This window comes from Patella vulgata, chromosome 5 (assembly GCF_932274485.2).
Source record: "Patella vulgata chromosome 5, xgPatVulg1.2, whole genome shotgun sequence".
Taxonomy (NCBI): Eukaryota; Metazoa; Mollusca; class Gastropoda; family Patellidae; genus Patella; species Patella vulgata.
The window spans coordinates 76,441,447-76,455,785 of record NC_065883.2 but is presented as its reverse complement, the minus strand read 5'-3'; positions in this window follow the sequence as shown (position 1 = coordinate 76,455,785).

The following is a 14,339-nucleotide window of genomic DNA, read 5'->3' as shown; positions in this document are numbered from 1 at the left end:
ATTCTGTTGGTATACAATTAGCAGTATACCTTTGTTTATATTTGTTAGAGGTTTGTTTTTGCAATTGCTGAAAATTTTGGCTTGATTTTTTAAGTCAATTATTGGATGTGTCTGGAAATATATTTGTTTTAGAACCCCACAAAGCAGGGTGAGTTGATGCTTGAGGGATTGAAAACATTTAATTCCAGAAGTTTAATCACGTATCCCCCATATTGAAATTATTGTATATTTTACAGTTATCTGCCCTTGTTTCAAGTATTAAAGAAGAACTGTTACAATGCATGAGTTTAAACTATCTGGTACCACATGCTTCAGATGTTTATAAAACATTTCTACAAAATATTCTGTAAGTTTCTATTAGATATTTATTTAAAGTTTTAGTGCCATGGAATAGCCTTATAGACAAATATTGTAAACAAATGAAATGGGGTTTAACGTCCTACTGTTCTGCTCCTATACTGGGCTAATGAAGACCGGCATACGCCATACAGTGTGCTATGAGAGAAACTTTGCCCGGACAGCGGCACTACGACCTACTCTTATATCAAATTCCAACTGTCGAAGGATCTTTTATGTGCACGCCAATGTGTACATAGGACCTCATTTTTTCATCCCATCTGAACAACTAGACAGTTGTTCTTGTTAGGGCCTACGTCCTGCATCACTAACAAGTGAGAACCATGCCGGAAAATCTGGATGAACTTTCTTGGCCAATGCAGGGATCGAACACCCGACCTTCAGGCTAGCGAGCCAGCGTCTTACCAGCTTAGCCATCGTGACCCCTCAATTTTTCGTTTTTTTAGTGCCATGGAATAGTCTTTTAAGACAATATTTTTAACAGTTAGAGTTTGAACAATGTCTCAGGAAACCATCAAAGCCAGTTATTTAACCTCTGTTTTAAGAAACATTATCTGAGTCACAAGTCATTGTTTACGATATATAAACAAAAATATCAAAATATGAAAAATCTTTAGTTTGCTTTATTTGTAAAATCTGAAGTTTTATATTATATGTTATGTTGTATCATTAAAAAGATATTTTTGCCTATTTTAACACTTTTTTTCGTAACGTAAGAGACTTGCGACTCATCTTGTTATTATGGCTAACATATCTTTGTAAATACTGAAAGTATTTTAAACATTTTTCAACCTTTTAGAGATTCAAGCTTCACAATCTTCTCAATATAATGATCGGTGGCATTAATTGATTTATTTTTTATGATATTTTTTAGAAAAAGGACTTTGGGCGAAGAAGAAAGACTGAAATATTGGGTTGACGTCTGGAGTGATTTATTGATTAATGGGGTTCTAAGTTCTGATAGGTAGGATTTATTGTCAATCTGGTTGTTTAGACAAGGATTCTGTAATAGTTTTACTAAGCCTTTGAATTTCTTGTAGGTTTGGCAGTAAATTCCGAAATCCCCTGCCATAGAAGTGTCTGCATAATCATGTTTGCAGACTTCTTACTGAATTTATTAGTGGTTATCGCGATGGCCGAGTCACTGATAACTTGAACAATAAAATTCCTTAAATAATTTCTGAATGGCTCGTTATGTTGCGCTAATTCTTCCAAACTTTTGTGCATTTCTCTTCATCCTGTCATTTGAGGGGGGTTGGTTTGCCGAATGGTTAGTGTGTGCACGTTGAATCATTAGGTCATTGAGTCAACTGGCGTGGTTTCGATTCCCTGGTTGTACGTGACAAGGAGTAGGATCGCTTGTCCAACCTCGTGGGTTTTCTCCAGGCCCTCCGGTTTCCTCGCACTGTTAATCTGGAAATGCTCCTTTAATCTTAATGGAGCCGCATTGGCTAAGTGAGTAAGACGCTGGTACCCAGGAGGACGCATGATTTTCCTGGTTGGTTTGCTCTTGTCATGGTCCCATGGCATGCATGTAAAGTAACTCTTGACAAGTGCCACTGTCCTGGCACGAAATTTCCTCACAGCACACTGCATCGCGTATGCCCGTCTTTATTAGCCCTGTCGGAGCAGAACAGTAGGACGTTAAACCCCCATTTCATTTCATTTTCTTTTATCTTAAAGATTTCACTTTCAGCTTAACTTGTAATAAAGTCAACACCTATTGGATACCAATAACATTAAAACTACTGCCCTCTAGTGGTCAATATCTGCAATCCTTTTTCGCTGCTAAGATGGATACAGCTGTTTGTGAGACTGGTCTACAGAAACATCTGTTTGCATGGTGTGTTGTAGTCAAGAATATCAGGAATTCAACAGGAATAGACATTAAAAAACTGGTATGTAAAAAAAAAAACGACAAAAAATTTTCGTTAACCCTGGTGTAATTTTATAAAAAGCATATTTCATTGGGTGTAATTTTTTTTTTTCGTTTAGATTTTTTTATAAACTCAAATTGGTTGTGGTCGTGTACTGTCCCCTCGCCCCAGTCCCCCAAACTTTAGTTGAGTTATAGTCATGCTCACTTTGTAGAATCTTGTTCATGTTTAAATGACCAAAGTTATCATCTGATATGCTTGAAATTTATATACATGTCGGTCGTTCAGTTTAGATTTCAAGCATTTCTAGTTTCATTTTGCTACTCTGATGTCAGAAACTCATTTCACATCAAGAACTTGTCAGGGGGTATGTGAAGGGGACACAATGACTCGCTTTGCGTTTTGTGTTTAGAGTTTTTAGCACATCTCTCAAATCAAACAAATCACATATTTTAATTGTGGCTCTCAATAATTGGCAGATTCTGATCTTCAATACTCCATATTTCTCAAGAAGATGTTGAATGACCAAATGGTTAGCACATGCGCGTTGTATCATAGTGTCTGTCATTGAGTCAACTGGCGTGGTTTGGATTACCCGCTTGTACACGACCTGTCCAACTTCTTGGGTTTTCTCCGTGCCCTCCGGTTTCCTCCCACTGCTAAAGACCCCTATGTGCAAGCAAATTATTGAAATAAAATTGAACGATATGTTAGTCCTGAAATGACCTATTTTGTGTCGAGTGGACGTTAAACTCTCTATCTCTCTATCTCAAATGTCATTCAAGTGGCTTTAAAGTTTAAACAAAATGCAGTACAGTTAACTCAAGATATGCTACATATCAACTCTAGTATCTTCCACATGGCCCTAAATATTTTTGTGATAGTCTTCTCGTTCCCCCCAATGATATAAATATTGTGTTTTTGTGTTCCTCCTTGCTACCATATCCTATACTTGTTATTTACAGAGTAAAGATATAATACATCACGTATTGTACAGTGATGACGATAATGTTAGAATGGAAGCGTTCGGTTTAATCTGTAATTCTAATAAAAAAACAGGTAAGTTGATTCTCATCATTACTAAAATTTAAATCCCAACTTCTTAGAAATAAAATGAATTGTGGTTTAACGTCCTACTGTTCTGCACCAACTGGGCTAATGGCAAAATAAGCTAAATGTCCCCCATAGCACACTGTATGGCGTATGCCGTCTTTATTAGCCCAGTTGGTGCAGAACAGTAGGACGTTAAACCCCATTTCATTTCACTGAACCATCGTTAAAAACTTTTTAGATCATAAGATCTGTCATTGAGTAAAACCCCATTTCGCTCTCTTTCTCTATCACAGCTAATAAAAGTCATATTTTGTAATCTTGGCTCACTTCGGAAGTAGAATATGGCCGTGATTATAGTTGGTATTAGCACAAGAACAGCAGCTTGCCTGAACCATTTTCTGTTCAATATGGTGGCACCCATGTCAGTAGTCCTGTCAACTGTACTTAAGGCCTACGTTTCATTGAATTCCAACCAACAATATTTGTTTTACATCCACAACAACAAGTTCACAGGTGGAGCTTATTTTTTGTCCAATGCACTGTCAAGTAGAAAGCAGACTTGAAAATCATGGGGAAGACGAGACCTCATCTATTCTGTCAATGCTGTGTTTGATAAGGCTGGGAATCGATATGAAATTTTAATATCGATTATCGGCAAGAATTTGTCAGCGATTATCGATAATAATCGATTATCATTCTTCCGGAAAAAACGAACTTTACCGACCTGTTTATTTGTGTTGATCGAGTTACAGTAGTGTTATTATCTAAGTCTAATACTGTGCCGATGTACGTAAAAAAATCAATTAATGTAAAATAATTAGTTGCTAAATGTAGGATTAACTTGAGTATTATTCTAAGTTTTGTTCTTGATTCATTTGAACCTTTTTTTTATTCCAATATCTCCGATAAATACAAAGACAATACATGGTTTCTCTTTGCAAGTTACTGGCGATCACACAGTGTTACTAATAATAGAATAAAATATAATAGAAGGCGTCTATTGATTGGACAATAAAAAAATAATTACCGGCTTTCAAAGTAGAATTTTTATGATTGGTTAATTTTGACGAAAACCAAAGTAGAATTCTTCCAAGAAATTACGAGAGATATAGATATTTTCCCGGGAAGTCAAAAACGTGTTTTGTATGGACTGTATCTGACATGATTTAGTAATAAAAGCTGAGTTGATCATTAATAATACAATTAGTTTTATCGTGAAAGCAGACAATTTCTCTACAAATCAATCAAGAGCAAAGAAGGGAGATAATTCTAATTTTACTATATCACGTGCGATCGTCATTGTTCACAAAGTGCGTGACCTATTTTAGTTTCAACTAGTAATAACAACAAAAACAACGAAAATATTAAAATAATGTATTTAATCTTAAAGTTTAGTTTTTTTACAATAATATTTATTTAAAATGTGCCAGTTTGTAAGCAGAGGGGGAAAATAGTTGTTGTGTTGACCTTGACCTTGTGTATTCGTTTATTCGTCTGCATGCCAGACTACGGCAAGTTCAGTCATGTGAAAGTGACCGTAACTTGCCGTCAGAAGGTAAATATACCGATAATCGATATTTGAATTTCAATATCGATTATCGTATCGTTAAATAACTTCTACCGATTATCGATTATATCGATATTTTTGCACAGCCTTAGTGTTTGATACTTAGTCCTACTAGTTAGTGAAGCACTGCTGTACTCACCTAGGATGAGGGGTTGGGTGAAATCATAAGCTCTGTCAGATCTTCATGTAGTAGAGACCATTTAGATTTTTTATTTGAATCAGATTGGCTATTGCAGATATAGTAAACATGTTATAATATAGTCAACCCCTTTCTGTTGTAGTTGGGAGTGCTGGCCGAATGGTTAGCATGTGCGCGTTGTATCATAAGGTCTGTCAATAAGTCAACTGGCATGGTTTTGATTCCCCAGGTGTACGTGACAAGGAGTAGGGTTGCCAACGAATTATTGAAATAAACTTTTACCATATGTTAGTCCCGAAATGATCTAGTTTATGTTGAGTGGATGTTAAACTCTCTCTCTCTCTCTCTCTCTCTCTCTCTCTCTCTCTCTCTCTCTCTCTCACTCTGTGGTTTATAATAAATAACTTTCATTGTATTTCCAGAACCGTTGTCTGATACAGAGATGGTTTTATTAAAGGAGTTCCTACCACTGAATCTAAGAGTTGATTCGGCACCATTTCGTCAACTTTTAGGAACCAATTTACAGAGATTATTCCTGAGAATTAGAGATAGTTGTTTAAGTTTTATCAAGAAAAAAGTTTCACCTCAACATTTAGGTAATTTACGTGAACGCCAATGTATAAACGGGACCTCGGTTTTTCGGCTCATCCGAACGACTAGATAGCTGTCCTTGTCAGGCCCTTTGCCCCGCATCACTGACAATGGGGAACCACGCCAGAAAATCTGGATGAACTTTGTCGGCCAATGCAGGGATCGAATACTTAACCTCCAGGTTAGCGAGCCAGCGTCTTACCCACTTAGCCACCGTGACCCCCCCCCCCCCCCCGGCTCAAAATGGAGATTGTTAGTGGTGTATGTACAAAAGTATATTGGTCTATTGGATTTTGGAGCCTCGGTGGCTCAGTGAGTAAGACTTTGGCTCGCTAGCCCGGAGGTCCCGTGTTCGATCCCTGCGTGGTTCCTTCTTGTCAGTGGGGCAGGACAGAGGGCCTGGCAAGGCACAACGTATAGTCATTTGTGCACGTAAAAGATTCCTTGGCAGTTGGAATTCAATATAAAGTAGGCCCTAGGGCTGTTGTCCAGGCAAAATTTCCCTCTTAGCACACTGTATGGCATTTGTCTGTCTTCATTAGCCCAGTTCAGAGCAGAACAGTAGGATTTTATAAACCCCATTTCATTTAGAGAGAGAGAGAAGAGAGAGAGAGAAGAGAGAGAGAGAGAGAGAGAGAGAGAGAGAGAGTCTATTTGTATCTAAGTTATTGTACATATTTTTCACTGGTTGAGCTATGAGAGGGAGAGAGAGAGAGAGAGAGTCGACACAAACTAGGTCATTTCGGGACTAACATATGGTTTAATTTATTTCAATAATTTGCTTACGCATAGGGGTCTTTAGCAGTGGGAGGAAACTGGAGGACCCGGAGAAAACCCACGAGGTTGGACAGGTAACCCAACTCCTTGTACAACCGAATCCACGCCAGTTGACTCAATGACAGACGTTATGATACAGCGTGCACGTGCTAACCATTCGGCCACCCCCTTCCCCCTGTTGTGTTAGTAATATAGGACTGTTTACTCCTGCTGTGTACTCTTGCTAGTATTATCTTCTGAATTTATTTACAGATAGGAGTATAGACTTCATAGACTGGTTGCATAAATTCTTTATATTCAACCTTGTACCTGGGGTCAGCTTTCAGAGACGTAAATTATGTATGGACAATCTAAGCATACTGTACCAGGTGTTCCTGCCTACATCAACATGTACCACAAAGAAGAAGTGCCAATCAACTGGTAAGTGGGCTACTTTTACTTTTCTTACGACTTCAAATAGTTGACGAAACTCTGGCTGCCACCTAGATCTGTCCACTAAGTTATTTGAAAAGCCAGTCGTGAATGAGATTTCAGTCTAGAATAGGTTGAAAATGGAACAGTGAGTTTTATAGTTCAAAAGTTTTTTTTATTTCTTTATAAACCTGTAACGGGAAATGTCTTTGATCTTTGGGGTATATTCTATGCCCGGAATAACTTGGGGTCTGAAAGGCGGGACGGCTTTGGATATATTCAGGGAAATTTGGGGTTATTCTTCTAAAAGTTTTTCTTTAAACCTGTACCGGGTTATTCTTGCAGGGTAGGGTTTTTTTTCCATAAAAAAACATGATATAAGGTTTTTCTTACGAGAATTCTGGGATATTCTCATCTTGCGTACTACGTGTAAACATAGACGGTTCATAAGCAAGATAAAGTCCTCGACTTCAGAAAAAACCCTCAACAGAAAAACCGTGGCCTGCCGGCCTCGCTTTTTCTTTTTCTCGAGTTATTTTCTTCAGTCTTTCTTTCCCCAGCATAACCTCAGTCTCATGCTTTATCCTACACATACTACCCTAGGATCTGGAAGAGTTGTTATGTAACCCGCATTCTGGTTGATATGACAGATTAGCCAATGAAACGGTTTGTTACGGCGAGTTTTTGGCCGTATTTCATTAGGAACATTAACACTGATTGGTTAATCAAATATCTAACGTCATAGGTTCAAAAGCTGCTCGTATGACCCCTGACACGATCTTCATGAAGTAGAGGATATAGAAAGCATAAAAAAATGAAACGAAATATAGATCTGTATTTTAATTAAATTGTGATTCATGTTAAGTGAGCTACTGTCCTTTTACACTTTTGTGAAGAATGAAATTGTCAGTTTAAGGAATAATTTCCTCCTTGCTAATAATAAAATTGTATTTTTTTCTAGGTTCAACAGAATTACTTGTAAAATATGCTCAAGATAAAGGATTGTGGAATTTCTTTCATCACGATAATTTTATTTGTTTGGTTCATTGTTTGTTGGATGGTGCGGATGAGGTAGGTTCATTGTTGGATGGTGTGGACGAGGTGGGTTCATTGTTTGTTGGATGGTGTGGATGAGGTAAGTTCATTGTTTGTTGGATGGTGTGGACGAGGTTGGTCCATCGTTTGTTGGATGGTGTGGATGAGGTTAGTTCGTTGGTTGTTGGATAGTGCGAATGAGGTAAGTTCATTGTTGGATGGTGCAGACAAGATAGGTTCATTGTTTGATGGTGTGGATGGGACTTAGTTCATTGTTTGTTGGATGGTGTGGACGAGGTTGGTTCATTGTTTGTTGGATGGTGTGGATGAGGTAGGTCCATTGTTTGTTGGATGGTGTGGCAGAGGTTGGTCCATTGTTTGTTGGATGGTGTGGATGAGGTTGGTCCATTGTTTGTTGGATGGTGTGGACGAGGTAAGTCCATTGTTTGTTGGATGTTATGGATGAGGTGTTATATAAATTATTAATTAGACATTAATTAACTTATCCAGTTCATAATCGACTCTCGATGGCATCACTAGCCTGCGATGTTTATTGGATTAGGTTCCAATTTGCTGTTCGACTTCCATTCATAATTAAATCATGAAATGGATAATTGAGACTATGTTTTTTATCCTATCGACTTTAGTAATGATGATCAATCCTAGGCTGAAAATTTCAATCGCTAAAATCTCGGTTCATAGTGGATCAATTTGACTGAAATTTTCAGCAAATTCCCTTTACAGTATCTAGTTTTGAACTATTATAGTGAGAACTGCCAGCTCTTTATCTAATCTCCCATAATGTATCTGTAAGTTATTTTTAACTTTATTAAATCTATTTTCCAGATAAGAGAGCTGTCATACAACTTATTACATGCATGGTACAACTGGTCTATGAAACATAACCAACGATTGGTTGAACCTGATGTCCAGATGTTATCATGTCATATATTGGTTGAATCTCTTCGTCTGTGTAATAAACCTAAAGCTTGTGACAGCCATAGTGGGGCTTTATTAGGTCGTCTAGTATTTAATAAGTAAGATATCATCCATTTGAGAGAGCGAGAGAGAGAGAGAGAGAGAGAGCGAGAGAGAGAGACGTCCACTCGACACAAACTATGTCATTTTGGACTAACATATGGTTAAATTTTATTTCCATAATTCTCTTGCGCATAGGGGTCTTTAGCAGTGGGAGGAAACTGGAGGACCCAAAGAAAACCCACAAGGTTGGACAGGCGACCCTCATCCTTGTCATGTACAACCGGGGAATCAAAACCACGCTAGTTGACTCAATGACAGACCGTATGATACAGTGCGCCCATGCTACCCATTCGGCCATCCAACCCCCAGATCTCTCTTTAAAAATTTGTCATTAATCATTAATAATACATAATATTTATTTTATATTCCGTTTATAATTCCATATTAGTTATTAATGATATAGATATACTGTAGTTTAATTCACTTCTAATTTACGAATTCTGTGTTGAATATTAAGAAATTTTGTGGTGTTGTTACAGTTCATTTTTTGAGCCACAGCATTTTCTGAGTTTTGTTGCAGCATTACAGAAAAGCTATTTTGTAGGAACTGTAATATTTTATTTTTCTAAATTTTATTTTGTTATTTACAGATTTGCATGTATAGGTCTGGATTTCAATATAGAGAAATCATCAGAATCGAAATCACCACATATAACTTGTAGTGAAGGCAGTCCAGAATCTAGTCCAGTCCAGTTTATAAAGTTATTATTACAAGAATTAGAAGATAGTATTAAAACAGCTGTAGATGATCCAGTCCATGCTTCTCAACATCAACCTATTCATGGTAGTATCTTCTTTAACTCCTTCATAACGGGGAACCACGGTGACTAAGTGGATACAACGCTGGCTCTCTAGCCTGGAGGTTGTGTGTTCGACTCCTGTATTGGCCGAGAAAATTCATCATGATTTTTTGATGTAGTTTCCCCTTCCTTGTCAGTGATGCAAGACAAGAGCCTGACAAGGAGAGCTGTCTAGTCATTTGGATGGGATGAAAAACCGAGGCCTGGTGTACACATTGGAGTGCACGTAAAAGATCCTTTGACAGTTGGAATTTGATATAAGAGTAGGCCGTAGAGCCCCTCATCATTAATCTATACAAAATAATCTAAAGATTCCAATCTTAGTCTAGTCATTCGGATGGGATGAAAAACCAAGGTCCTGTGTTCACATTGGCGTGCATGTAAAAGATCCCTTGGCAGTTGGAATTCAATATAAGAATAGGGCATAGTGCCAATAAATTTCCCTCATAGCACACTGTATGGCGTATGTCCATCTTCATTATTTTAGTTTACAAGGAATTCAAACCGGCCATCAGACAATCAGACTTTAGTAGAAGAGAGAAATTCCTGTCAGTCTGATTAAAACATTGATCCTGTTTCCTTTCGTTTTTATAGTTTAAAATTTTGTTTTACTTGCCTTTACTACACTAGGATCTGGAAGAGTTGTTATCATTGACGTGTTTTGATTGGCGTGAGGAATTAGTTAATAAAATGGTCTGTTACGGCAAGCTTTAGGCATGTTTTACGCGGAACTGTGGATAATCCACTAGTAAAATCAATGCTGATTGGTTAATCAAATGTCTGACATCATAGGGTCAAAAGCTGTTCGTATGACCCCCGATGTAACTTTCCAGTCAACTGGTCAGATCTTCATGTAGTGTAGACCATCGAAAGTATAAATAAACGAAGCGAAATAGATCTGTATTTTAATCGGATTGTGTATATTTCATATATTTAGGAAAGGGGAGGGAGAACGGCAACACTTTAAAGAGTAGCAGGGGCGGGACAGGCTGATAGATTTGTGTAGCTGCTGAATCAAACAATGATGCCGGCAGAGAGAGCAAACATTAATAGATAAAGAGTCTTTTAACCCGAATATTATGACGATAAAAAAAACACCTTTTTTTTCAACCATGTCTGTTTTTGTACTGATGTTGTGTGGAGATTTTTAAATATCTTTGTATTTACAGGACTTGTCCAGGCTGTAACATTCTGTATGATGGATATGATGTCACATGATGATAATAATGGTCAATCATTGGATGATGTAGTAAGACTAGTGGTGACATCTTGTATTAGAATTATTGATATAATGTTGTTAGTTATGTCTGGAGGTAAAACAGCAGGTAAAGATAATTCTGTTTGTGAAATGAAATGGGGGTTGAACGTCCTACTTTTCTGCTTCATTAAGTTAGAGGGGGGTATGGGGGTGGTTGCCGCGGTGGCATTGTATCATTGAGCGTGGTTTCTATTTCCCGCTTGTACTTGACAAAGTATAGGGTCATCCGTCCAACCTCGTGAGTTTTCTCCAGGTTCTCTGGTAACCTCCCACTGTTAAAGACCCCTGTGCACAAGCGAATTAATGAAATAAATATTGAACCATATGCCAGCCCCAAAATGGCATAGTTTGTGTAAGTGGACCGAAAAAGCTGTACCAAAAAAAAGCAATTGTTTAATTGAAGCCAAGCTTCAAAACCGTCAGACTAGGAATGAGGGGGGTTGGATGGTCGAGTGGTTAGCATGTGCACACTGTATCATAAGAGCTGTCATTGAGTCAACTGGCGTGGTTTCGAATCACCGGTTGTACGTGACAAGGAGTAGGGTCGCCTGTCCAACCTCGTGGTTTTTCTCCGGGTCCTCCCACTGCTAAAGACCCTCACACGCAAGCAAATTATTGAAATAAAATTAAACCATATGTTAGTCCCGAAATGACCTAGTTTGTGTCGAGTGGACTTAAACCCCTTTTCTCTCTCTCTCTCAAACTAGGAATGAAGATTTCAATTCCTCAGGTTAAAAAAAAATGAACTACCTAGATATAAGCCCCATTGTGTACATGTTATGTTTAACATTATCTGTATCACTATGCTTTGACGAACACCCCACCCATCTGTAACTCAACCCTAGGGTATCACAGTGTTATAACATAGAGGGGGGTGGGGCTGACAAGTTAACTTGCGGTATTTCTACCCCAGGTCTGGGGACTTTCCCTAGGGCGTAGTAGAGTAACTGGTACCCTGTGTGTAGCCCCATCACAGATTATCAGGTAGTACATGGAAAATTAGTCCTCTCCCAGATTTATAAAGGGGCGGGAATCTTTACTTACAAAATAATGGTTGTAGCAAAATTTGATAACTGAATATTTATGTAAACTTAAAAATTATTATTTTTATCAAGTATGGTTATATCCTAGTGAATGATTTTTGAGTATGGACAGTTTTAATTTTGGTTTAAGATTCGATTTGGAAATTAAAGAAGAAATTTAGATATATAAAAAGTTATAAATTTTTATAAACTCATTCTTTAAAGGGGAGATAACTATATTTGCCAGATGGAGGCAGACCACCATTAATTTCCCCATTGACTTCAATGTTAATTCTGGCCACTTTGCCCACCCCCAACTTTTCCCCAAATTTTCGTTGGGCTGAATGCTTTTGACTACAGACAGAGGAACAAATGATCATGTCTTTGCACTAAAATTTATGTGAGGTTGACCACCAAAATTTTGAGATACACAAACTTGAAGAAGCATACTAAAAACATGTAACTAGTTGCCCTACATATCACTGTAGCCAACCTGATAACCCTGTTATTCTTCCACCTCAAAATCATGAATATTTACCAAAACCTGGCAGAAAACAGAAAATGTTAATTCAAACCCTCTTCGTCCATTCTAGACCAAAAAATCAACAAAGATGGGCATGCAAAAGGGGAGAAAAGAGACAGAGAGAGAATTGCTACCGAGATGGTGAAATTTAATGGTGGTCTGCCTCTTATACGTCAATGAAAAATGAAAATTGTGCATTTTGTCTTATTTAATGGAATGCATTGTTATAAGTGTAAATTATACTTTGTAAACAACCATTTATTTTACTAATGTTTAATTTTCTTTTTTTTTTAGAGACCTGTTTATCTTTTGCGGAACTTGGCTCGGCTATAGAAACTATGGTAACTGACAGTCAATCTGACAATACAGTTCTCTCCCCTGAATTTCAATGTCTGTTGTCATGGTGCTGGGTTAATCTCAAGGTATTTATTTATGTGAAATCAATTTCTTAAACAAAACACTTCCTTTGAGAACAGACAGGCCTTGTTTATACAAACATTGATATCGTCACATGGCCTTGCTTTCCTTCATTTGACTCTGGAGAAACTGATTTGTATTTTTGATTTAATCAGTGTTGACCAAAGGCCGAAACTTTACAACATTAAATACCTCTAACCAACATGGATGAAATGCCTGAAAAAATTTAGCGTTACAGACTTCAGTGCAAGACTGACCTTGAATCCCAAACAACCAATCAATTGTCTCGAGATAGGGGGTCCTCGCCTCCCCCTAAATGCTGTAAATGCATTTTTCTGCTATTCTAGCCCGAGATTTAAGTAACTTCAAAGTTTCTAATCGTTTTGCAACCAAAATCCCATTCTGTGCCGACCACAATTTCATGCATCCAATCAGACTGTTGCAATTGCATTTATAAATAATAATTGATGCCCGGAAAATTTCACACAAAGTAGAGTTGCGCCAGATAAAATGTTTTAATCCATAGTCAATTCAGTAAAAATTCGTGGTATTCAATTAAAAGAAAAGTAAAATTATTATAAGATTTCTGGCACTTTAATTTGCCAACAAGATGAAATAATGATTTTTGTTTTTACTTTACCCGTCTGCCCGAAAAGTCAGATTGCCTGCAAGTTAGCTGCTCCCTGGCTCGTACACCTATGCCTAAATGTATGACACTATCCTAGTCACGAACCTTTTCCGACGTGGTTTCCCCTTGTCAGTAGTGCAGGAAGGTAGACCTGACAAGAACAGCTGTCTAGTCATTTGGATGGGACAAAAAACCAAGGTCCTGTGCATACATTGGTGTGCACGTAAAAGATCCCTTGGCAGTTGGAATTCAATATAAAAGTAGGCCATAGTGCCGATGCCTGTGAAAGATTTCCCTCATAGCATACTGTATGGCGTATGCCCGTCTTCATTAGCCCAGTCGGAGCAGAAAAGAAGGACGTTAAACCCCACTTCATTTCATTTCATTTAGTCACGAACCTCCAGAAAACTCGGTAGGACTTTCATGCTGTGTATAAAACGTCAATAATCAATTAACCCGGTAACATTTTTTACGTTAATTATGTTTTTATATCTTTATAACATCCATAATACAAAGGTTATATACAGGAAACTACACACACAGCTGTGACATTAAAGTAGCTAAGTCTCTAACTCAATATCATCAAAAATCTCCGACATTGAAAACAAGAATTATTTGTCAATTCAAATCAACATTGGTCTTGTGATCTTACAGGGAGAAGATGGGCTTCTGATATCTAATATTCAAGACAAAATAAACATTTTACCATTGTTCATGAATCGTGTACCATAATGCGTTTCAGCGCCATTTGGAACAAGGGACTCAAAGAACAGGACTAGACATATTCCACAAGTCACGTCAAATAGTGACGCTATATTCTTATCTGGAGAGCATGCACAATAA